Below are 27248 nucleotides of genomic sequence, written 5' to 3' on the forward strand. Positions count from 1 at the left end.
CAATCAATGTTGGATGAATTAGTTTACATATCAAAGGTAAGAGGGCTTCCTTTAGTAGTATTTGAGGCACTTCTAGATATAGGGCTGGGAAGCAAACCTACATTATTGACATTATGGACAGAGCTTTATGCATAGCTTAATTCTTACCCAAGTTAGATTCCATGCCAATGGCATAGCCTAACTGCACCTAACGGTCTTAAAAGCACTGATTAGGGCACCCCCTCCTCTCCTGGCTCCCTGCATGAGTTGATGCCAGTGTTTTAGCATCAGCCCCCAACTACTTTCTTTGCCCGCCCCTCCCCCATGTGTGTACATGTGTACAGATGACAACTTGTAATATAGCCAACATATATTCCAACATCTGCCTACCAGATCTGTGCACACTCTCCTGGTCACTTAGCTTGAGGTTGGGTGAGGAGGGGCATTGGAGGAGAGTAAACGGTAGAGCTGACAAGGTCTTGTTTCTAAAGTGCTGGGATCCTTTAATCTTCTTTCTTCCTTTGATGTCTGAGACTTCCCTCTTTATGCAATGACACTGGGACTAAATGAAACACCAGGAAACCATTTACCAGTAAAGGGTGTGTGTTACAAACACCTGCAGAGCCTATGGTACCAGGTGACTTGAATTACCCACACATTTCTAGATCTCTGCTCTGTGGGTGGGTGGCTAGTTTGGCTTTTTTACTCTGGGTAAAAAGATGACAGGTCTGGTCACACTGTTACGACTTCTATTTATTTTTGCCCAAACATCAAATAATAGCACAAACAATTGGGGAAGAGAGGGAGATAGCTCTGATGAGTAAAAACACAGTTTCTTAAAAACACACAGAAGCTTTGTACAGCTGGGTTTTTTTTTATTCAAATAAGAAATAACATTTTGTGGTCCAAGTTGCTAAGGGTCAGGAGACTAAATTCTGGGTTCAAGTCCTGACTGCCATCACTTAGCAGGTAGACTTTGTACATTGTGGGCTTCTGTTTTTTCATCTGTAGAATAAAGGAAATCACCTGAAAAAAGTTTGACTTTGTTTTTTCTTCTTAGCAGGCTATCTGTTGCAACTGGCAAAAATTTTCCCAATTTCCCAGGGGTGATTTGTCATTAATCTGCTTTTTTTTGCATTACAGAAATAATATGGCACCTCCTTTTGTTGTTCGTTTGTACCTCATGAAACAAACTAGATAACTACACAGAACATTTGATAAATATGAAATGGCATCATTATTAACACAGCCTGGCATTACAAAAAAATTATAATAATGGCTAATATTTACTGAGAGTTTACTATGTACCACTCTCTGTGTTAAGTGCCTAACAAGCAATAACTTGTGGGAAAGGCTCCTGCATAGTATAAAATGTGTCTTGAATTGCAAAACTTTAGCAATGCAATTCCAAATTGGAATGTAAAAAAAAAAAGTCTCAGCAGATACATACGTTTTGTGAAAACCCACCTAGGTAGGGATGATTCTCCAGATCTTCAAAAAATATTACAAATGCGACCCTATTTCTTTTGCATAGCAGTCTTCCCCATCTCAGTAAGTGGCAAGTTTACGATGGCGGCTGTCAGGCTGAAAACCTTGGAGCTCTCCTGGATTTCTCTCAGTCCTAACTTCAAATCCATCAGCGAATCCAGTCAGCTCTCTCTTCGAAGTGTTTTTAGAATCCGACCTCTTCTCGCCAAATGCACTGCTGAGCTGTGCTCCAAGCCTCCTACCCTTGCCCTCCATCCCAGAATTCTCTTACACCATTTTATTCTCAATATGGCAGCCCTAGTGGGCCTACTGAAATGGCAACTGGATCCTGTCAGTTACTGGCTACAATTGTCCATGGGCTTTGCATCACATTCGCTACAAAAGTCAGAGCCCCTTCTGTTTGACATGAGCTAGCCCTTCTTACTACTTTCTTACTACTCACCCCTTGACTCACCCTGATCCTGCTATACGGGTCTCCTTGTGATTATTTTTTGTACCAGGCATCCTCCAACTTGGGGCCCCGCACTGGCTCTTTTCTTTGCCTGGAAGGGTCTTCCCCATAAGCCACATGGCTGACACCTTCCTGTCCTTTGATCTTTATTCAAATGTCACCTTATTATTGAGGCCTCACTGACACCCCCAGTCACCAGCCCTTTGCCTCCTTTGCCTCTTTGTTTCCCCCTATTTATAGTATTTCTTACCATCTAACATGCTATATAGTTTTAATGTTTACTTGTTTACCTTCTCTCCCCTCACTGAAATATAAGCATGATGAAGGCAGGGATGTTTTTATTTTGTTTTGTTTATGACTGCATCTCCAGCATCTAGAACTATGTCTGGCATAGGGCAGATACTTAATAAACAAATGAATGGATATATTTTATAAACATAATATTGCACATCTAGCATTAAAAAAATCATTTCTCTCCCTCCCTTTCTTTATTTTAGGCTCCTAATACTCTCCCTCTTTCAGTTGCTTTTTTTTCTCTTTTAATACTTTGTCCCACTAGCGGAATAAATTGTTTTCCTGAGTTTGGTGATAGTTTTGTTAAAAAGGGATTATGTAGTCTCTGTTTCTTCCCACCCAATAGCAAATGTTCTTTCCTTTGAGAAAAATCTTATGAGAAACCAAATCTCTATCTGCTCTTTCTCTCTTTCATGGGTAAATTTCTTGAAAGAGTAGTTTGCACATATAGTCTCCTCTTTCTGGCCACTAATTCATTCTTTAATTCATCATTTAACATGAAACCTGATGCTCTCAATGTGCAGACATTCATCAGTCCTGGGTATACTTACACGCTAAGAGCTCAATTCAAGGTATCACTTTCTACTTTGTCCTGCAGGACAGGATTGTCCTTTATGGAGAATCATTTTCCCCTTGGCTTCTATAGCCATCATCCTGGATCTTCACCTTGTCTTAAATGAGTTCTCTGCATTCTCTCACCTACCATAGTAATTCTAAACAGCTCTGGCCTCAGATTTTAAATTTCCTTCTCCAGTCCTTCACTCTAGAACCCTATTCACATCTATGGCTTTGATTGTCTGGTGCAGATGGCATTCTAAATGATGATAACTAAAACTTGTCCCTTGCAACTCCAGATATTTCCCATTCACTGCCTAACATCTTCGAGATCGCTTTTGTCACCCTAAGTGTGTCTTTACACCTGAGCTCACTAAAATTCAATCAGTACTGTCTCTTCTTCATGACTTTCTTATTTCTCCTTAAACATCCTCCAAAAAGGTAAAAGGGGTGGCTCAAAAGAAAACAAATAAAACCTGTGACTAAAGGAGTGTGAGATGAGACGATCAAAAGGGGTGGCTTAAAAGAAAACCAATAAAACCTGTGACTAAAGGAGTGTGAGATGAGACGATAGAGGAAAGGAAGGAAAGAGTGTTCAGAGCATTTTTAATAATAAAGTTAAACATGTTAAACTCTAACATTTTATTTTTAAATCAAATACGGAAAAAAAATTAAAAGCTCTTAATTCTAGGTGTTGAAAATCAGGTACTTAATTATTCTTTAAAATTTTTAGTGTTTTAAAACTTTCTCCAAAAATATAGCTCCTAAAAAATGATGTGTCTACGCTTTGTGCAAGTATTTGCATTAAATGGAAAGTAATGTAGTCAATTATTTGCCTAATTTTTCTAAATGCCATTAAACAAAAATGCAAGTTTGGAAATTACTATGTTTGGTATGGCATCGAGTATACAAGAAAACTAAATCTTGGATTTGGGTGTGACCTTAGCAATTATTTAACTCAACATGAAGCTTGTATTCAGCAGCTTTGACAAGTGGCCATCCAGCCTTGGCTCCAGTGAGGAAATTATGACCTCAAGGGGCTGTCCATTCCATTTTGGAAACAAATTCCTAAACCGTTCTCCCCGTATCAAGGAAAACTGTAATTTCCTTTCTGTTTCTATTCAGTTTTTCTGGTTCTGCCTATTAAATCTACTCACCACAAGTTTTATACTCCTATTAGTACAGTGGTTTTAGTCACCTCTCTGTGACTGTATCCTAAAAGCCACAAGAAAGCTTCCATTTGGCTTTGGTCAATTTCCTTATAGGCAAGGACCTATTTTGATTTTTAGATATTCTGATATTACCTAATATAAGGGTAGTTACAGCAGAAACTGTTTTTAACTATAGAAATTGGGAATTTAATGAACTTTCCAACTCAAGAGATGAAGAAGAATCGCTGACTCTTAACAACTTTTTGTAAGTAATCAGATTCTGTGCCCTTAAAAATGAAGACTGATGTTGATGCCAAAACTTTTATTTGTCTTGTTATGATTTAAAATTAGCACTCCTTCAATGTCTGTTATGTATTCAGTGAATCCATCAAGTAAAAACAGTCTTCTCAAAAATAAAAATAGCTTCAAATCCTTCAAATATAACAACACCATGAATAGAAATTCTATTCCATGAATAGAAATAAATTAAAAGTTGTTGGTCAACCACTTCTAGGGGAAGGCTCGAGCATTTTCTAATCTTTGGGGACCTTACAATGAACTCTCAAGAGATTTAACTAAACTGGTAATTGTGGTTACCACTTACACTAGATTTGTAGAGACTCTGAAAAACAAGTTGGCTACTGTTAGTCCATACTCTCCAAAATCTTATCAGGATTTTTTATCTTCCCAAGATGTTGGCCAATTTGCTTATCAAAATAATACAAAATTTAAACTCACAATCTTAATTTTCTTTCACTTTGGGGGGGCAACATTATCTTTTATCCACTTTTTTAAATCTCTGGTATGTCTCTGTCTTTTGCAAGTTGCATCTAATTTCCTGCTTTAGCTTACTTATTTCTTGGTATTCCTCCTAGGTAACCACTTTTAGTTTGTGGTATTCCCATTTGTGTTTCAACTCCTTATTCAAATTTTTCTGTAGACAACCAGCTGTTAAGCTTAAGAACACCAGATGTTAATGTAAGATTTGAGATGCTGTTACCAGGACAACCAGCGGAGTGCTGGCCATTGCCATCACTGTATTCACTACTCCAAGCAGGGGATTGAGCCTCACCTTTCTCTATGGAAATAAAACAGACAAAAACATATTTGTAGCATAAATTTAAAGGGGTGGCTAGAACACCCTTCTGGGGTAAAATGTGTTTATACCTTCTGGGTGATTCTGCTGTACATGAAAAAACAAAGTAATGAGTGTTTAATAAAGAAAAATGGGAGACAAAGAAGGCTTTAACCACAACTACTTGGAGGATCAATTACACTGTGATGCTTTCAAGATTATGGATGAGTTGCCTCACTCAGTGGATGAAAAGGGAAAGTTTTGAGGTTTCCCACCCCATCTTACCTTCCCTTAGCTTAGATGCTCAGAGGCTGAGATGTTTTTTTTCTGTGTCAATGTGAGACAATGGACTCACATAAAAAGAGAAAACCCACATTTAAGTCACAATATAACACAGAGAAGAGATGAGTGAGAATTCAGTGTTCTCTGACATTCCAGAATCATAGAATCATAGGGCATAGAACTTATGATAATGTAACACAACCCTATCACTTTCAGGTAACGAAAGCAAATATTTTAGACTTTAAATTTGTACTAACTTTATGATGCTAGTCCGTTTATCCATAAGCTCTTGACATCTAGTTTTCTTATGGTATAAAAGTCCTGTTGTGCAGTGTGGTGAGGAAAATCCAAGTCACAGATAGAGTCTAAGAATATCTTTTGCAAATTATCAGCCAAGCTGCGGTTTCCACAAATACACAGTGAGTATAATAATAATAGTAACTATTATTCTGTTTACTACATCATTGAGTGGTCAAATGAGATAATTTGTTATTTAAAGTACACTGCAAATGCTGTACACGTGTTAGTAGTCTCAGAAAGTTACATAAAAACCCTAAAATGGAAAAAAAACCACCTCTAATGAAAAAGTTGTCTCCTCTCCCATAGGTAGCCAGAGTCACCACCGTGCCAGTTAAAATTTCACAGAGGAAAGATTGAGGAAGTAAGCTATTATCTAAAAGTGCTGGAATGTGCAGATGAATTTTGAGGTTTTGTGTTGTTGTTTTGTTGGCTGGTTCATTTTGTTTGACATAATATTATCATCACTTTCTTATAATTTCCATTCAGACTACCTACAAGTTTATTTTTATCATAGGAAAATAAGAATGGGATAAGACCTGAATTCCATAATTCCATTTACTCAAGACAGTACATTCTCTAATATACCACTCCATTATTTCACATGACAGCCTAAATCAAATTTGGGAAATGCCCATTTTTATGTAACAGAGTAAAGCAGGTCTTTGGCAGTTCATGCTATACAGAAACCACCATCAATGCTACATAAAAGGCCACGTCTGTAGAGACTGGAATGGAAACATTTCTGGACAATATGGAGGGGTTTCCCCATTGTGGAATATAACCTCATAACTTCATAATTAATAACATTGCTTTGCTTCAAGTGGAGAGTCTTGGGAAATTGCACAGTGAGGCAACTTCGCAAGTCTACTCAATGGAAAAATTTTTTATTCATAAATCAGGAATAGTGAACAAGACATAGATTTTAATGTTAACTATCTTTGAAAATAATAACTTACTGGAAATGTAATGGTTTTTATTTTTTCTTTTAATGTTATACTTATGCCCTCCCAAGGACTAAAGGCTGAGTGGCTTTTTCGCCCCTCTTCTGTGCCCATATCTTTCTCCTATCCTTCCAAAATCTGAAAGGTAAAGTGTTTGTACAGCTAAAACCCTCTGAAGGTAAATGTCAGGTGAATACATTTTAAAAACAGGCTCATCACCGGCTCCACTTATGAGGCTCGAGCATGACATTTGGGGAGGTTTTGTAGGGTAGACAAAGGAACCAACACACCAAAGTGTGTCTATTGGACAATTGTGTTCCCTTCTGCGGAATCACACCAAATACATAGAACACATCACCCATGAATTCACCACAAATTCTTTTCACACCTGACAATACCAAGGGCGGTGTAAACTATTCCTTTTTTTCAGTAAAGGACAACAATTTTCTGATATACCATGGAAAACTTGGTGAAAATGCAGCTAAATCTAAATATCCCAAATGATTCTATTTTTGTCATAATCAGAAATACAAAGAGAGAAAATGTAAACTATCTCTTGGTGGTAAACCACTGCTATTAACTACAGAATGCTGATAAAGAGAGAAACCCTACACTGAAGTTACCACATAGCCCAGTGAAAAGGTGGGTGGATAATAGCCCTCTGTGAAGTCCTCCTGTACCTCATCCCCAGAAACAGAGCTCTCTCCCTATTCCCTGCTGCACTCAGTTCCCTTTATTGCCATGTTTATCACACTCTCTTGTGGTTGTCTAGAAGTTTCCCTAAGGGCAAATAAGGCATTTGGCTCATCTCTATAAGCAAATTCGTGATACAGTTTCTGGTGCATAGAAGAGAATCAGTGAATAATTATTGAATACAGGAATTCTGAAGATAATTTAATTTAAAAAGTAAGAGAATATAGTCCAAATTTGTTAAGAGATACTCTGCTTGCATTTTTAAAAGGAGCAAGAACTCTTCAAAAAATGTGGCTGACCACTTCTAGCGAAGGAAAAGAACTGAGAATTCATTCACAATTGTCTGCATTGCAAAACGTTTTTGCACTTTCTATGATCTAGGATAGAAATGACTCTTAACATGACAATGTACATTAAAAGGTTTATTAAATATATAAATTATATATAGATTATATCACAGGGTCCTTGGCATGATTGGTTTATTTTTATCTTTTTTGGGAGCTTAATTAATAAAATATAATTATCCCAAGTTCAAGTATGTATAGTAATCACAATCCTTTTTTAAAGGATCAAAAAATAGATGCAAACTTAAGATCGATGAGAATATACCTGGATTACCTATTACCTATTACCTATAATTTATAAGATTTGGACCTGTATTGAAGAAATAAGTATGATATTATGACTCTTAGTCTCTCATTTATAACTCCCCCCAAACCACACATATAAACTAAAAAAGTAAAAGTCCTACTATATTGAGTATATGTATGCCCTATGAAGGAAGCCTGCATTCATGGATGCACGCCTAGCATCATGTTTTGAAAAATAACATTTTATTGTCAAGTTGATTTCCGTATAACACCCAGTGCTCACCCCAACAAGTGGCCTAGCATCCTTTTTAAAGGTTATAGTTTGGTAAAACTTTAATTAACCAAAGAGGGAAAAAATTATGCACTTGAGCACAGCTGCTTCTAATTTTTGCATCCAGTTCAACCAATTGCCCTCCTGCCTAATAGATTCATTTTTTTCTCATGTTCCCTCCGTTCTGAATATAAAACAAAATGAACAGAAAGGTTATTATTAAGAATTTAAGAAATGAAAAAAGTGGCATTAAATACAGACATATGTTTACATTTCCCTTCTTAAGAGTTGATCATATCAAACAGACATTATTTTGGAAAGCCAAAAATATATCCCAATTATTGTATTTGACTTTTTCCAATTGCAAAGCATCTTAAAAAAAGATTTTATTTGCCTTTGTGGGAAAATATTCCAAACATATAAAAGGGCTTTCCTGGTGGATTAAGAATGAAATATCCCAAGTCTCCACATCACAAAAATTCATTACATTAAGCTGCTTTTATGAGTGCCTGATTGCCTCACATAAGTTTATGTTCTTGATTGATCTCATTCTTCTTTCTTTGGGACTCTAGAAAATTGGTCTTCATGCTATTAAAAAATGACTGGTTTGCAGTACTCAGTGCAAGGAAATTACTCCTTTCCTTTTCATGTAAATCTCTTCATTTATCTGGGAAGTCTGCTTGATTCTTTATGCCTAATTTTTCAACTGTTTCTTAAGACGATGCAGAGATTAAGTGGGACCTAGACCACAATTTATAAAAAGTTCCCATAAGTAAATTCATTCCTAGAACAGAATGGCCACATTTTAATGGGATTTTTTTTAAATTTAATATGGAATGTGCTTAATAAAAAATAAGGTAAAAATTAAGAATATGAGCAAAGTCATGGCAGCAGCAGGTTGCAAAATTAAGTTATGTAAAAAGTTATAGTTGGCAGAAGTTCACTCTTCTTTCTCTTAAACTTACTCATTTATTCATTCAACTATTTCTTTTGCTCCTTGCGAAATCAGTTTGCCCTTCCTACGCTTGACTCTAGGGTAGGAAGGGCAAATTAAGCTCACATACAATGAAGCTCAAGTAATTTTTTAAGATGTGATTTCTCAGTTTGCTCAACATGTCATCAATTTAGGAAACAATTTGCTCACTGGCATGAAAACTGAACTGAGGGCACACAAGCTTAGACAAAAGGATAAAACTAGTTCTGTGCAGAAAGAAGAACTTAGATGTCTAGATATCCATTATAAATTTATTTTATAAATATTGATTCATGTCTCATTAAATAAATGGCCAATTAGCCTTAAATCACACTGCCTGAAATTTCAAAGTGTTTCATATCGACATTCATACGGTTATACAATGTGTAATCTTTCTTTCACATCAGTTATAATTTATAATTAGAAAAAATGCTTATAGCTATTTAAATTCTCTTTCCTATGACTCATAATAATAATGATTAATTAAATTATTAAAAAATGAAATGGCCAGGTTTATGTTTTTCCCATTTTCTTCCTCCCTACTGGTTTGTTCATTCTATTGTCATTGGTCTGCTGTATGTAAGGAAAATGATTTAATCTATAGTCATTGTGTTTATTTTTTATTATAATTATGCATATTTATGGAATCCAAGTATTTGATTATTTTTCTCTTTTTATATGATTTTTTCTCTTTAAAAAAAATTTAAGTTTATTTATTTTGAGAGAAAGAGAACAAGGGAGGGCCAGAGAGAGAGAGGGAGAGAGAGAGAATCAATCCCAAGCAGGCTCTGCACTGTCAATGCAGAGTCTGATGCAGGGATTGAACCCATAAAACACCAGATCATGACCTCAACTAAAATCAAGAGGTGGATGCTTAACTGACCGAGCCACCCAGGTGCCCCATAAATTTTTCTCTTTTGATCAGTTTTATATGAAGAGATTAATTCCATTTAAATAATTCATCTATTTGTTAGAAGCTCAACTAATATTTTGATGTAGAGAATGTTCATATTGAGTGTTAATTTTAGCTCCACACTGCGTAGAAGTCCTCATGCCATCTCACCTCCCCTTTCTCTGGAAAATTAAGTTGGCTAAATGTCTATGTGTTCTAAAACAGTAAACCCAAACTCATTAAATCATTTAGGGAAAAAAAAGTATTTTGAACTTGTTGAAAAGTTGGTACATGTTGTGGGTTGTCTCTTTTACTAAATTTTTAGAGTTCAAAAATATTTAATATTTAATATAGTAGCTATGTTTTAACAACATGTTAGTTTTCCTTAATTTTAATCTTATTAAAATTTGTAATATCTTAAAATTTTAATAAAAAAGTGGTTCTAGATTTCCAACAGGGTCAAACAACCATATGACAATAAATTTTAAAATGTTTTAAACTTGTAAGGAAATTTCAAACTCTTACATTTGCAACCACCAACAGCTTGTACTAAAAGAAGAGAAGAAAGTCTGGTAATAGTTAACAGTCACAGACTTTCTTTTTTTATTTTATTTTTATTTATTTATTTTTAATATAGTTTACAATCAAGTTGGTTTCCATATAACACCCAATACTCATCCCAACAAATGCCCTTCTCCATTCCCATCATCCATTTTCCCCTCTCCCCTACACCCCATCAACCTTCAGTTTGTTGTATTTAAGAGTCCCTTATGGTTTGCCTCCCTCCCTCTCCTTACCTATTTTTTTCTTCTTCCCCTCTCCTATGGCCTCTGTTAAGTTTCTCCTGTTCCACATAGGAGTGAAAACATGGTATCTGTCTTTCTCTGCCTGTCTTATTTCACTTAGCATAATGCCCTCGAGTTCCATCCACATTGCTACAAATGGCCAGATTTCATTCTTTCTCATTGCCATGTAGTATTCCATTGTATAGATAAATCACATTTTCTTGATCCATTCATCAGTTGATGGACAATTAGGCTCTTTCCATGATTTGGCTATTGTTGAGAGTGCTGCTGTGAACATTGGGGTACATGCGTCCCTATGCATCTGCACTCCTGTATCCCTTGGGTAAATTCCTAGCAGTGTTATTACTAGGTCATAGGGGAGTTCTATTGTTAATTTTTTGAGGAAACACCACACTCTTTTCCAGAGGGGCTGCACCCGTTTACATTCCCACCGAAAGAGTAAGAGGGTGCTCGTTTCTCCACATCCTTGCCAGCATCTATAGTTTCCTGATCTGTTCATTTTAGCCACTCTGACCGGTATCAGGTGGTATCTGAGTCTGGTTTTGATTTGTATTTCCCTGATGGTGAGGGATGCTGAGCATCATTTCATGTGTCTGTTGGCCATCTGGATGTCTTCTTTGGAGAAGTGTCTGTTTATGTCTTTCTGCCCATTTCTTCACTGGATTATTTGTTTTTCGGGTGTGGAGTTTTCTAAGTTCCTTATAGATTTTGGATACTAACCCTTTATCTGATATGTCATCTCCAACTATCTTTTCGTATTCTGTTGGTTGCCTATTAGTTTTGTTGATTGTTTCCTTTGCCGTGCAGAAACTTTTCATCTTGAGGTCCCAATAGTTCGTTTTTGTTCTTGACTCCCTTGCCACTGGAGATATGTCAAGTAAGAAATTGCTGTGGCTGAGGTCAAAGAGGTTGTTTCTTGCTTTCTCTTCTAGGATTTTGATGGTTTCCTATTTCACATTCAGGTCCTTCATCCATTTTGAGTTTATTTTTGTGTATGGCGTGAGAAAGTGGTCTAGTTTCATTCTTCTACATGTTGCTGTCCAGTTCTCCCAGCACCGTCTGTTAAAGAGGCTGTCTTTTCTCCATTGGATGCTCTTTCCTGCTTTGTCAAAGATTAGTTGGCCATCCATTTGTGAGTCCAATTCTGAGTTCTCTATTCTGTTCCATTGGTCTATGTTCACAGACTTTCTTTGTAAGCATTTTTTGTGCTTCTGACATAAACAATTTAGTTATTACAATTTATAAATTAGATAAGAGTAAGCCCCTTATGCAAATTTATGGATATTCAAAATACTTTAAAACTTTTTCTATTGAAAGAAGTTTCTCACATAATTCTGACATTCCATTATTTCCCATAAAATTCAGACAAATACAAAGAAACAAGCTATGAACTACCGTAGTCCCCCTTTATCCACTGGAGATCTATTCTAAGACACCCTGTGAGTGTCTGAAACCAAGACGATAGTACAGAACTAACTCTATATATACTATGTTTTTCCTATACATACATATATAACCATAAAGTTTAACCTATAAATTAAGCACAGTAAGAGGTTAACAATAATAACTAAGAATAAAATAGAACAGTTATAACCATACTGTAATCAAAGTTATGTGGATGTGCGCTCTCTCTCTCTCTCTCTCTCTCTCTCAAACTATCTAATTGTATTGTTCTCACACTTGTGATGATGGGATGAAGTGAGGTGAATGACATAGGCATTGTGACATACTGTTAGGCTACTATTGACCTTCTTATGTATAGACAGAAGGATCCTTTATTGCTGGACCGCAGTTGAATGCTGGCAACTGAAAACATAAAAACCAAAACAATGGATAAAGGAAAACTACAACATATAGCACAATAGTTAAAAGACTGTAATGGACCTGGCCCTATCACCTAAAAAGCTGTATGACTTTGAGCAGGTTACTTCATCTCTTTGTACATCTGTAAAATGTTACCTCATGAAATTTTTTCTAAGAATGATGTGATTTGAGATACACAAAGCATTTAGGACAATGTCTGGTACTTGAATAGTTTCCATGTTAGCTAGTACTATTATTATTCTTGCCATCCAGTGAAGTTTGAGAAATTAAATCTATAGATAAGCTCCAAGTCATAGTTGACCAAACCGTTATTTTTTTCCTCATCAAATAATTGGCTGGTTCTTAACCAGATGTCTCTGAATTGGTTGGGAAAATATGACATCTTTATTTTCACGAAGCTCTAACTACACACTGTTTAATTGTGAATGCATCCAATGGATCACAGTGGTATTAGTATCTGTGACTGTCAACAATAGAAATCACAGATATGTTCATATCACATTACAGTTATTTCTAGATCTCAGAATAATATTTCTACTGATCACCATTTTAAAATTATGTTAGCTATTAAACCTAGATCTAGATCTTGTTATCCAATATATAAATGAATCACAATGATATTTCTTTTAGCCCTACTATTTTATTTAAACATTATTCTGAAGGGCGCCTGGGTAACTCAGTTGGTTGAGTGACTGACTTCAGCTCAGGTCATGATCTCATGTCTGTGGGTTTGAGCCCTGCATCAGCCTCTGTGCTGACAGCTTAGAGCCTAGAGCTGCTTTGAATTCTGTGTCTCTTTCTCTCTCTGCCCCGCCCCTGCTCGTTCTCTGTCTCTCAAAAAATTAAATAAATAAATAAATAAATAAATAAATATAAATATTTTAAAAACCATTAAACATTATTCTGAAAAGGAGTCCCTAAGTNAATATGTATATATATGTTTATGCTTAATATAGACTTATATGTTTATATCTATATTTATATGAATAGATATAGAGATAGATACAGAAATATGGATACATGTCTATACATCTGTATCTATATTTATCTATATCCATAAACATTTTATATATCTCTCCTATTCTGCCTCATTGGAAAAATACTAATTGATGTATGTTTATTACTATTCAACCAACTTGGTTTAAAATAGAATAAAGGCAAAAGGAGAAAGTTTTTTCTCTTCCATATTTTTCTTATATTCCTTTGTCTTTTTTACTTTATGTTGTATAATTTTATTTCTTGACATTTAAATACCACCTAAAAAGCAGTTTTAGAGGCACAAAATAGAAATATACCTTTATCATGTTCCGTTATGATCCAGATAATTAATATGTCCTGGGTGGGTTTTTTTGGAATATCAACCATTGTGTTAAAACTATGGTAAAATATCTTTTTATGACCCTAATGAGTTGTTTTTAAATTTGGCAGGAATAAGTTTCCTAAGAATGTCAAAGCCAAAATTTACTTATGCAAGTCTTCCTAATTAAAAAGCAATAAAAACTATTTGAAACACCCCACCAAAAATAAGATTTAATACATGTAACCTATTTTGCTTGCTTTTGATCTTTTCTATAATTCTTTCAATTTTCTTCCAAAGAATATTAATACCACTGATAAGTTCTTGATTGTATTTGAAGTCCAGTGGAAAAAACCAATGATACATAAGTAATTAAAGATTTAAAAATAATTTGGGAAATCTAAAGGTTTTTAAGTGCATAGTTTCAAATGAAGTTAGGTTTAGATATTTGTAATAAGATATGGATAACTAACTTAAAGTTATATAAGGTGATTGAAATTATGAAATAATGACCAAGTAATAATTTAACACAATAATTTGCCAAAAAGAAGTAGCTAATATATTGACTGTAATAAATGTTGCCTTTTATAACATAATATTCCTTCGCTAAAAAAAACCAGCAAATGTTTCCAACCTTTGGACTCAGACTCTGAGTTTAAAGAAATGCATGCAGTTCATTCATTTTCTTCACACACAGTGGAATTTATGTGGGAATATGCATTGCAGGCCCAAATGTACATAGCCTGACTCTCAACTCCAGTCACAAGAGCAACAACTGAATAGCAGCCTTGTCAATTTCCTGGGGGTTTTCTCATTAGTAGCTAACTCTCCATCCCTTCTGAATTTTCAGCCATTCTAATTTTCCCAAGAATGTACGTGTGTTTTTTATTTAAATCTCATCTGGTAGGAAGTAAACTAAATGTCTTGACCATTGTTCACAAATAGTCATGTTTGAAAGCACATATTGTAAGCCTCTGGGTTCTTTCTTTCTTTAGACAATATGCATGTTAATGAACAGCCTGCAAGTCATAAGTCTCTGGAGGCTGTCTCAGAACTACCAGGCTTTTCAGTCATAGGTTTCTGGTTAATAATAGACTACAAGTGGAAGAAAAGGTCACAATAAGGAACTGTCTTCAAAGAATTATCTTTATTATTAGAGTCCATTTGTGTAGTACAGAAGTACATGATTTTTTTTTTAATTTTAAAAGAGGGTTTCTTTTTTTTTTTTTTTTTAGCATTACAACCACTAACAGGGACAAAAATTGATGACAGTGAGGTGTGTTAGTGGGCCCGCTCATTCATTCATTCACTCACTCACTTATCCATCTAGTAAAATTGAGCACTTAAGCTAAACAGGCACCTTGGGAGGCACCGGCTTCACAAGGGTGGAAGAAGACAATGTTTTCTTATCATGCATGCTGTTTGGTGGAGTAGAGATCAATATATATGATAAACTGATTTCAGTGCTCTAAGTCAATGGGGCACAGTGCTGTAAAAGCACACAGCAAGAGAACCTCGTCCAGATGAAGGGTCAGAGAAAGTTTTTCCAAAGCAGTGATATCTGAGCTGAGATCTGAAGGATGCCTAGCAGTTAACTAGCTGAAGGGCAGGCCCAAAGGAAAAGTTCCAGAAAGTGGAAATGGTTTGTGTACAGTCCCTGCAGCAGGAGGACAGCATGGCAGAAAGAACGGAGTGTCCCAAGGGATCAGAGCAAGGTAGTGACCCAGTGAGAGGAGGCTTACTCAGACTTCATTGGTTTATTGTAGAAGAAACAGGAATTCACACACAGAAGGATTTTGAAGAGGATGATGATGCAATGCCTGGCACTTAATAGAGTTGATAAATGCTTGTTAAAAGAAAGAAGGGAAGGAGGGTGGGAGTGGGAGGGAAACATCAGAAAGCAAGACAGAATAAGCAGTACAGGATTTGGATTTATCTAGGTCAAACAGAGCCCCCATCTTCTGTGTGGCTCCTCAACATTTTCCAAAGCTTGTCTCATTTTGGTTTCTATCGTCCTTTTTATAGATAGAGATAATAAGACCAAGATAGTTAAAGATCTTGCTTAAGGTGATATAATCAGTTCTTATATCAGCCCTCTCTCCAGCATATTAGTATATGTGTCCATGTGTGTGATAATATGTATCATTTTCTATCTTGCCACCCAGAAGGGTCTTGATTGTGATTAAGATTTAAAGAGTTTAAATACTGGGGCCATGCTTCATCTTCTTAAGATTATTGCAAATATATTTACTTTTAATTCAAGTCGGTGTGAAACACAGTGTGCCCAACCGATAGCAGAAATGCATAATGCATAAAATGGGCTGCATAATGAGGTAATTGATTTTTCATTTTCCATATGGCTTTCTGGGCAGTTTGGCTTTGAATATGTTGGCAAGCTTCCTAAGCTGTTGTCACACATGGGATTTACAGAAAATTGAAGAGCTGGCTCCGGTTGTAGTTCCTTCAGGTTAAGAAGAAAGGAGTTAATATTATTGACTCCCCCATTGAAGAGAAGATAAAAAGACACTCCCTCAAGATATATGGTCGTATTTTTCCTCCCTTTCCCATGTTGCCAATTTGGATTTCACAGGAGTGTAACTGGTCAACTTAGAGAAACTCCTGGAGTAGAACAGAACTGCTCAAGAAGAAATTCAAGCCTTTGACCTAAAACAAATCCCAGTTCCTTTCTGGAATTAAGTTGAGTGCTAGGTTCCTGAAGAATAATGTTGTGCCTTTTTTTTTTTTTTTTTAGGAGTCAATTACCGCCAAAGAAGCAGTTTCATTATCTTTGCTTAGAGTTGAGTGCTGGCTTCCCTCACCCTGCCTCTGCTTAAATATTTAGCCTCTAGTTTGGGACCCCTGTCCTCTCTCTTGTCCCACAAAGCCCAGATTCATCCCAGGTACTTCCACTTCTCCTTCAGGACTATTTTCCTGGGCCCCTCACTCTTAGGACCTATTCTGTCAGTAGTGCTGATGCCCCCTTTTCCTTACCTCTCCCTTCCCATGCTTTCCACCGCTCCCTCCAGGAAATTCAGCCCCATGCTGACTCCAGAATTTACGAAGTTTTACTCTGAAAAATCAATTACATAACTTGTAACAAGTATAGTAAGTGGGCAGGGTGGGGGGCAGATAGCTGAGGGGAATAAAAGAAGGAATATGTTTCCCCTGTGATATATTTTCACCATCTCTGTTGCTTTCTGGTCCTTAGCCATACCGCCTTTGAAAGCTTTGGACTTTAAATGCCTGCTTCACGTGAGAGAAATATTCTACCACTTTCCAAAGTAAAGAATGCCGGGAGGAAAAAAACAACTTTGAATGACTCATAGAGGCAATGGGAAGGAGCTGAGAAAAGAAAGACACAGAATCCTTGAGGGCACAGAAACAACCCCAGGAGTTCAGCTTGGTTAGAAATATCGCCCTCCCTCCTAATTCCAGCCTTCCTCTCAGCTCCACAATGTGGGACTCGACCCCGGAGACAGAAGACCTGGAAAACGTCCTGTGTGTCCTCTAGAGCTGGCTGCTGAACAAAGGAGGGAGACGCTTACCACAGAGTTTCAGGGATATTCTGAGTTGGGAGAGAATGTTATGAAAATCCAGCCACTGTGATTCTTTTCCTCAGAATGTGTATTTTTGAGTTTGGGTCAAACTTTAGTGTGCTCTAGCCAGGTGGCTTGGTTTTGAATCCCGGTTCTACCACCTTCCAGATGCATGACTTGTAACGGTTAATTTAGTTTCACTTCTCACATTTATAAAATGGGGGCATTATTGCTATCTACTTCACATGGCTATTGTGAGGATTGAATGAATCAATGGACGTAAAGAAATAGAACATTTTCTGACACTTTATGGGATTGTTCAATCACAAATGTAAATAAACAAAAATTTTTGGAAGCCCTCTGACTATGTGTATAAGTGCAAGTATCCAACTGTAGTCCATTTAGGAAAGGGTAATGGTTATCTGTCTTTGCCATTATCACTCTGAAAGTTCAGTGAGATGATGTATATGAAAATTTCAGCCAAGTGCTTGGCAAAGAGCAGGTACTCAACAGTCGCTATTATCATTACTATTACCACCATCATCAATATGATTATCATGTATTTATTACATTATTACTAGTTTGTCAATTGCTATATCAGCACAGGGCCTATTGGACCCATAGAATGTTTGGATTGTGGCAAAACTAGTATTGATTATCATTGGAAAAATCTTTAATCAAGACAGCGCAGTACCAAAATTACAAGTCAACGTATGGCTAGTTTGTACCTAAAGAGGAGGAAACATGGCCACAATTTACATCTGAGTGTTTCTTAGGAAATCTTGGCTATTAAATGCAACTGCCTACTTCTTTGAGAAGGACTGAAAAAGTAAAGGTTTTCAAGTGTTAATGCAACTATTTAGAAACAGGAAGGAAAAGGAATCAAACAGTTGTTATGTTTCAACCTTTTAAAATACCAAATTAGGTTTTGTTTTGCTTTACAGAAGTAAACATTTGTTTGGGTGGCCATATTAGAACCTATTCTAGCCTTGACTTTTGTCACAGTGTGCAAACATTTTCTTGCTTTGTGTTTTCTCTGGGTAAACATACTGAGAATGTGATTTTCCATATGCACCCTGTCATTTGCATGGCATTGAGGGATTGGATTTGTCTGAGATATGCAAGATCCCTGAGTCAGGATAAACCCAGACACTAACTTTCCAAGCAATATTGAGCTATGCCCTCCAGATAGCTTTTCATTGTCTCACAGATTTCTTTCTCCTAAAAGAAAACGGTGTTATGTTACTCCTCATGCTTTCTATATTATAAAGCCATAGTAACTGCAAGGTTCAATTTAATATATTTCAAAAATGATTATTTAAAAACTTACATCTATACTCTTTAATGCTAAAGGAGGAAAAGACCCAAAAGATTAATGGCATATTGATGAGACAAAACAGAGAAACTCTTGCTCACAAGATCATCAAACCCAAAGACATGTTCACGACTACCTATACTATAGGCCAAACCACATAAATGTTAAGTGATGCTTTAAAGTGTTCTGAAAAATGCCTTAACTAAATATAGTCACCCTAAATCCAGAGTATGAATGATGCTGTTAATACTTATTTCTACCGCCTTCCATCTATTTTATAGTGTTCTTTGATCCATTCTTTGCATTGTTCTTGTCTGAAAGTAATATTCTTGATATGTTTAATAAGGAGGCCCCTCCTTTGTTCCTAGATGCCGTGCTGCTGATCAACAAAAGCCATTGAAAGACTTAATCCTTTAAGCTTGGCACCACATCAGTCTGGAAGTAGTTTACATGCAGAGTCCCTTGGAGTAAATACTCATTAGAGGTTCTGTTGGCTCATTTGGTCACCCACATTTTGCAGTGGGTGGCCCGGTTGGTATCCTCATTATTTTATTTTCCACCCTTGAAAAAAAACCCAGATGTAGCAACCTGAGACTACTTCCTTTAGTACTCTAAACCTATTGTGATGGAGTGTCCATTTGTTTGTGATGCTGGTTAATAAGTACAAAGAAGTAAGTGTCTCAGGCTGGTAATGTTATAGTAAATTTTTTGCTAACATATTCTTTTCAGTGCAACCTCCTGAAATGCAATCTGATCACTTCAAGGATAATTTGCTAGTAATTTCTCACACGGGATAATTTAAAGAATTGTGTCATCTCCCTGTTCCCTCCCTCCCTCTCCTTTTTACCCCCATCTTTACATCAAGGAACAAACCAGCTCACAGAAGTAACATTTATCAAAGTTATTTACAAGTTACAGAGCAAAACTCCTGCTTTTTCACTTACTACCTTGATACATCTTTACTACCTAGACCTTCTTGATGTGTGCTTGGATCAGAGAAACAGTTTCTATAATGCCATCCTTCTAGATTTAGCAATGAAGATTTTCAAGAAAAAACAATCAGGGCACCTCTGTGGCTCAGTTGGTTAAGCATCTGACTTCGGCTCAGGTCATGATCTCACAGTTCGTGGTTCAAGCCCTGCGTCCAGCTCTGTGCTGATAGCTCAGAGCCTGGAGCCTGCTTCAGATTCTGTATCTCCCTCTCTCTCTGCCCCTAACCAGATCATCCTCTATGTCTTTCTCTCAAAAATAAACATTTAAAATTTTAAAAAAAGAAAAAATAATCAACTCATGTTTCTTGACTGCCTAGTAAGTGAAAAGCAAAGTACCTTAAAATATAAATAGGGCAAACATGTCTCCTCCTGATGGAGCTTGCATTCTTGTTATAAAGCCAACATAAATAAGTTGGCACTTTTTCCTCATGATTACTTTGAGCATCTGCAAAACACGTATAATAATATTTACTGGGTGAGGTATTTATTAATGAATGTATTCAAATCTTAACATATATAAAGTTCCTAGAACATTGCTGGCCTGTTTTATAGGTACTGATATAAGAGAAGATACTTCATTCTTTTTGTATAATTAGCGTCAATTTTCTATAAGATAACATATAAAGGTTTTCATTTTAGAATCTATAACACTCTAAGATTCTTTTGTTACTTTCCCTGTGGATGCTAGGAAGTGGACAAGGGTTATGGTGTTGGACAATGAGGGAGTATGCCCACCTAAGAGACATTGGGCATGATGGTATATTTGCATCCATTATCTCACTTAATAGTTAAAGTGACCATGCAAGGTAAATACTGTTTTCTCTGTTGTACAAACAAAACAAAACACACCAAACAAAACAAAACAAAACAAACCTAAAATGTGGGCCAAAAGAATTAAATAAAGAACCAGGATGTGAAGGTAAGTTCCTCTGGCTCAAAAAGTCACATTTTTCTCGTTCCCTGAATTCGGATCAGACTACTTAATATCATTGTCTTCAAAGACAGGAAGACTGTAGGAAGCGCGCTGTCATCTTGTGCAAAGCTGCACAGTATCTTGGATTGTAACTGCTGCTAAGATTTAATGACTGTGGAGAAAACAACCAGCAAGGTATCCTCCTGTGCACCATAAAGAGCCCACTCCATGGTAAATTACACACTTGTGACTTCTCCTAGCAGAAGCGCCATGTCGCGGTTGGACAGTGTTGCTGACCGAAACCATAAGGACTCGCACGTGTTCAGGATCTGCTCTGCTAAGTGTGTCACACACTCAGCTAACGCTGTGCTGTTCCCAGCCTTACTACCAACTTACACTCACCGCACTTGTGCACAGATGCGCTTCTGTTTTTTCTCATCCACCACGGTATCCAGATTGCAGATGTTTGTTTGTTTGTTAAACCTTGACATTTAACCACATAAGACTTTGATGAATGGTCGAATAGATTCATAAGGGGACAATTCATAAAACTAGTCACTTTAATTTATTATCATAAATCTTGAATTATTCGTCCCCAGACCTACACATAAAATTTCATTCTGCTGTATGTGTTTTGGTTTCTGCTACACCAGCCTATATTAAAGAAAGCTTCTCCCCTTCTAGAATGCTATATGAACTCTGAAATAGTTTTAATTTTCACAAGATAATTGCTGTATAGCTATACACGTTCATTTTGTTTCCATGTGATTTGAAACTCAGCACACACTGAGGCACTACTACTGTTCATTTCAACTTAGACTATATGGTTGTGTATCTATAATGCCTAAACATCTATACATTGACATATAAAGATATATAGCTAAAGATATATTTGTGTGCACATATATAAACATTATGCCTGTCTATATGTTATCAAAAATGAAGTTTAAATGTTTAGGCTTGAACCTTTTCAGCTTAAACTTTTAAACTTTTCTGCATGTTATGTACTATTAAATCATGTATGATATCTGCTTAAACACAAAGTGAAGCCAATGGAAGATATGTAATTTGACTTTTATTCAGCATTACACTATATATCATATCAGAAATAGAACAAGTAATAATTTTGGACACAAATAAGATAATTACATGCTAAATTCTTTGTAAGTAAGTTCATAGGACATTTACTTATCCATCGACGAACTTATTAAACAGATTCTATGTGTGAAGGCAAACAAATGTGCTGTGGAACTGTTGCTATTTTCAATACCACTACCAAAATAACAAGGTGCTATGTGGCAAGTAGTGCAGAAGGCAGTTGGAAAATCCAAAGATATAGGAGAGGTAGTCCAAACCATCATGAACTTTCTTACCTAATACTATTAGCAGTCTACCATTTTTCTTTAAAAAAAAAAAACCACATACATGGTTTCATCTTATCCTTATGGCAACAATATGAAGAAAATGCATTATCTCCCCACTCAAAGATGACAAGGGACATGAACAGAATTCAATACAGGTCAGGACTCCAACTCCTGAACACATTGCTCAAATGAAATAACAATTGTGTGAAAAATACCTGCTCATAGTTTTGCCAGTGCAGCATATAATTATTTAAAATTTACTTAAAGTGTTGATTGTCTCTGCTATTATCAGAGGGTCAGCCTATATGCAAAAAAGAGACAGAATCAGAGTAAAGCAAAATTGCCCCCAGTGGATTCATGAAGGAGTGGCCTGAATTTTTTTAATGTTTATTTATTTTTGGTGGGGGGAGAGAGAGAGGCAGAATGTGAGTGGGGGAAGGGCAGGGAGAGAGGGAGGCACAGAATCCGAAGCAGGCTCCAAGCTATCAGCACAGAGCCTGGACTAGGGGCTAAGACTCACCAATCTGGAGATCATGACCTGAGCTGAAGTCAGATGCTTAACCCACTGAGCCACTGAGGGGCCCCTGGCCTGAGTTTTTTATAAAGTGAACTGAATTAACAATTCACAATTAACAATTAACAATAACATTATTGTGATTTCATGTTGACAATTTATGCAAACAAATATTTTTAGCTTTTATTGGGAAAACAAGGATTTTTCTTATAAACCGCTACATCTTATTCATTATTCAGTCTAGAATCTTAAAAAGCAATTACACAAATGAAAACATTCTTCCATCCTATTTAAAGCCTAAATCTTTGAGTGTTTGTGGAAGGTGTTGTGAGTATAGGATCAAGGTACAAATTGGCATCTTTCCACTGCATTCAAAACGTGTTACCATGCATTTATTCCCTTTGTATTTGAATCTCCTACTTTTTGAACTGTAATGTCAAAACTGGTCTACCATCCCCCAAACAGAGGAGCCCTGTTTTCTGGACACCAGACCTTTGTTAGGGTATTCATCTTCACGTCCTTTGCATTCTTCATGGTCTTTAACTATTTGAAACCCTGTCTCCACTTTGAAGTTTACTGCAAAGCCCATCTTCATTGCTCAGTGATGCTTTCCCATACGCATTCCCAACAGCAAGGACTTTTCCCTTCACTGAACTGTTTCTGTTTTTAACCTTTATTTATCATTCATTCTCTTTATGTGGCAGGTATTTAACATATTTAGGTTCTATGTATATCTCATCTCTTCCGGTAAATTATCAATTCTTGGAGACCAAAACTTACACGTTTTTTTCTTTAGGGTTATAGCAGCAACTAGGGCAATTTTGGAATGTTCAATAAATATTGGGCAAATCAATAAATTCTTGTCAACAAATTCAACACAAATATCACTCTAATGATACATTTTGTAATTCTCATATTACAATCTACACAATGAATATTCAAAGCCTTGGAGTATTTCCATGTACAACTCATAAAAACTTACGATAACAGGATTTATTCTGATCTGTAATTATTTCCTTTATTTACTTGATTTCTTCCTCTTTCACTAGGATAAGGCCTCCATGAAAGTGAAGATCTGTCTACTTTGTTCAGGGAGGGAGGGTGAGAAGGACAGTGGAAGGTACAGAATCTGTTTGCGTACATTACTATTCTCATCACCACTTCTGTTGACTGGAAAGTCTCCTGTGCCCCATTCTGGGCTTCCTAATATGGCAGAACAGGAATAAACCCAGATTAATTGGTGCTGCTGACACTGGATACATGGTATATCAAAGGGAAGACTAAAATGTTCTACTTGTTTCCTTCTCTCTTTTGCACATTAATTAACATGACAACTATGAAAGTACATAACAGGACCAGTAAAATGCCGGTGTGGGTATTTTGTAAATATGGAAGAAAATGTAAATTTGTGCCTTCCACATACATGTTGAGCATCAAATTTCAGCATTAGGGTGCCAAAACCTTAGTCTTCACAAAGAAAAGCTAGCCACAGTGAGATTCTGAAGAGTATGTTAAGCAAAATAGCAAAAAAAGAAAGAGAAAAAGGAAAGGAGGGAGGGAGGAAAGAGAATCATTTTAGGGTAATCAAAAAAATTCAATGGAGAAAGTATAGTGTTTTCAGTAAGTGGTACAACAGCAATTGGATATCCACAGTAGCCTTGACCAAAATCTCATACCGTACACAAAATTAAAAAAAAATTATTGTTTATTTACTTTTTAGAGAGAGAGAAAGAGAGAGAGATAGGTTATAAGCAGGAGGGGGAAAAGAGAGAGGGAGACACAGAATACCAAGCAGGCTACAGGCTCTGAGCTGTGGGCACAGAGCCTGATGCAGGGCTCAAACCCACAAGCCATGAGATCATGACCTGAGCTGAAGTCAGACACTTAACAGATTGAGCCACCCAGGTTCTCCTCCACCTTATACAAAATTTAATTCAAAATGAATCAGAATTTAAATGTAATTATAAAACTATAAAACTTCTAAGAAAAACAAAAGCAGGAGAAATCTTTGAGATCTAGGACTAGGCAAAAAGCTCTTAGACTTGACCAAAACATAGTCCACAGAAAGAAAAAAAAATTGATAAATGGACATCATCAAAATTTTTAAAATTGTTCAACGAAATTAAAAGACATGTGACAGAGTAGGAGAAAATATGCAAATAACATGTAACAAAGGTCTAGTGCACAGAGTATAAAAAGAACTCTCAAAGGGTGCCTGAGTGGCTCAGTTGGGTAAGCAGTTAAGCATCAGACTGCGGCTCAGCTCATGATCTCATGGTTCATGGTTCGAGCGGTGCTCGGTGATGTCAGCACGAAGCCTGGAGGCCCTCCAAGTTCTGTGTTTTCCTCTCTCTCTGCCCCTCTCCTGCTTTCTCTCCCACTCTCTCTAAAATGAATAAACATTAAAAAAAAGTGTTTTAAAAGCCTCAAAACTCAACAGTAAGCAGGCAAATAATTAGATTAGAGTAGGCAAACACATGAAGAGGCACTTCACCTAGGAAAACATACAGATGGCAAAATCCATCTGAAAAGATGTTCAATGCCATTAGTTCTCAGGGAAATGCAAATTAAAACCTCAATGAGGTATCAGCACACACTTATCAGAATGGCTAAAATTTTAAAAGAAATCAGGACGCCTGGGTGGCTTAGTCGGTTGAGTGTCAGCTCACCGTTCGTGGGTTCGAGCCCCATGTCGGGCTCCGTGCTGGCAGCTCAGAGCCTAGAGCCTGCTTCAGATTCTGTCTCCCTCTCTCTCTGACCCTCCCCCGCTCATGCTGTCTTTCTCTCTCAAAAATAAATAAAACATTAAAAAATAAAAACTAGTGACAACACCAATATTTGGTGAGGATGCAAAGAAAATAAGTCACTCACACATTGGAGATGGGAAATTAACTTTCACTAAACTCGGGAGAATAGTTTAGCAATCTCTTTAAAAAATAAAAATACAACTGTCATATGACCCAGCAATGACACACCTGGGCTTTTATTTTAGAGAAATGAAGACTTCCGTTTATACAAAAACCTGTGTACACATGCTTACACAGCAATTGTGATAAAACCTTACCATTTGAACCATGTTTAAGTGTGACATTTAGTACATTCACAATACTATGCAACCATTGCCGCTCTCCATTACCAGAATTTTTTCATCATCCCAGATAGAAACTCCATACCAATTAAATAATATCTCCCCATTCCTCTCCCCTTCAATCCCTGACAACCTCTACTCACCCTTTTCTCTCTAGGAATTTGCCTATTTTATGTCTTCCTCTAAGTGGAATCATATACTATGTGTCCTGCTGTATCTGGCTCATTTCATGTGGCATAATGTTTTCAAATTTCATCCATGGTGTAGCATGTATCAGAATTTCAGTCTTTTTTTAAGGCTGTATGATATTTTCTTTTTTTTAATATTTTTATTTATTTCTAGGAGAGAGAGAGAGACAGCGTGAGCAGGGGAGAGTCAGAGAGAGAGGGAGTCACAGACTGAAACAGGCTCCAGGCTCCGAGCTGGCAGTCAGCACAGAGCCCGACGCGGGGCCCGAACCCACGAACCGCGAGATCATGACCTAAGCGAAAGTCCGACGCTTAACCGACTAAGCCACCCAGGCGCCCCAAGGCTGTATGATATTTTATGCTATGCATGTACCACATTTTGTTTACACTATGTTGGTGTACATTTTGGGCTGTTTGCACCTCTTGGCTATTGGAAATAATGCTGCCATAAACATTGGTATGCAAGTATCTGCAGCAGCTTTACTCTTAATTGACAAAAATGAGAAACAAATCCAGATGTCTTTCAACAGGTAAGTTGTTAAACAAACTGGGATTCCATACCATGAACTATTACTCAGCAATGAAAAAGGAATAAACTATTGATACACACAACAGCCTCTTATGAAGTTCCAGAGAATTACGTTGAGTCAGAAAAGCCAGACCCCAAATATTATATAGTGTATGAATCCGTTTACAGAACATTAGTTTTTGTTTAAATGCTTTATTTATTTTTGAGAGAGAGAGAGAGAGAGAGAGAGAGAGAGTGCAAGCAAATGAGCATGAGTGGGGGAGGGGCAGAGAGAGAGAGACACAGAATTCGAAGCAGGTTCCAGGTCCTGAGCTGTCAGAACAGAGCCCGATGCAGGGCCGAACTCCTGAACCCCAAGATCATGACCTGAGCTGAAGTTGGACACTTAGCCAACCGAGCCACCCAGGCAACCCTATTCATGGAACATGAGAAAATTAGGGTGGCAGAGAAGTATGTGGGACTGTAAAAGACAACATGATAGATAATTGCAGAATAGAAATGTTTTGTATTTGTATTTGACTCACAAAAATGTCAAAACCTGGTCACACTGCACTATACTTTTGCAAGATGTTACCACTGGGGGAGACTTGGCAAAAGGTCCACCAGATCCCTCTGTGTCACTTATTCCAATTGCATGTGAATCTACAATATCACAAGACAAAATGTTTAACCACAAGAAAGAAAGGAAGAGAGAGAGAAAGAGTGAGGAAAGGAGGGTGGAAAGGAGGATGGAAGGAAGGAAGGAAAGAACTCCCACTCAGATATACAAATATACAAATTCAACCTGAGTCTCTTAGCCAAGTTCCTCCACCTCGCCCCCTAATGGTGGCCCAGAAGCACTGTGTGAATTTTAAGATCTTTCCAGAATGGAAAGGGTGGTGACTCAGATTCAGTTTAATACCCACGGTGTGTTTCACACAGTACAGTTATAAAATGGCACTATTTTA

At 36.9% G+C, this 27248-nt stretch overlaps 1 protein-coding gene and 2 long non-coding RNA genes across 3 annotated transcripts in view; 1 reads left to right on the forward strand and 2 right to left on the reverse strand.

Moving 5' to 3' along the window:
* DKK2 (dickkopf Wnt signaling pathway inhibitor 2) overlaps window positions 1–27248 on the reverse strand; it is a 102225-nt gene that overhangs the window by 22948 nt on the left and 52029 nt on the right. The window lies entirely within an intron of this gene.
* Window positions 888–5372, reverse strand: LOC144243410 (uncharacterized). Its single transcript, XR_013338646.1, has 3 exons — window positions 5279–5372; window positions 4919–4996; window positions 888–984 (listed from the first exon to the last, which is right to left on the reverse strand). It is a non-coding gene; the product is annotated as an uncharacterized LOC144243410 (long non-coding RNA).
* LOC144243427 (uncharacterized) lies at window positions 5534–17753 on the forward strand. The gene is made up of 2 exons (XR_013338648.1): window positions 5534–5694; window positions 17071–17753. It is a non-coding gene; the product is annotated as an uncharacterized LOC144243427 (long non-coding RNA).

This window comes from Crocuta crocuta, unplaced genomic scaffold, assembly GCF_008692635.1.
Source record: "Crocuta crocuta isolate KB4526 unplaced genomic scaffold, BGI_CrCroc_1.0 scaffold587, whole genome shotgun sequence".
Classification (NCBI taxonomy): domain Eukaryota; kingdom Metazoa; phylum Chordata; class Mammalia; order Carnivora; family Hyaenidae; genus Crocuta; species Crocuta crocuta.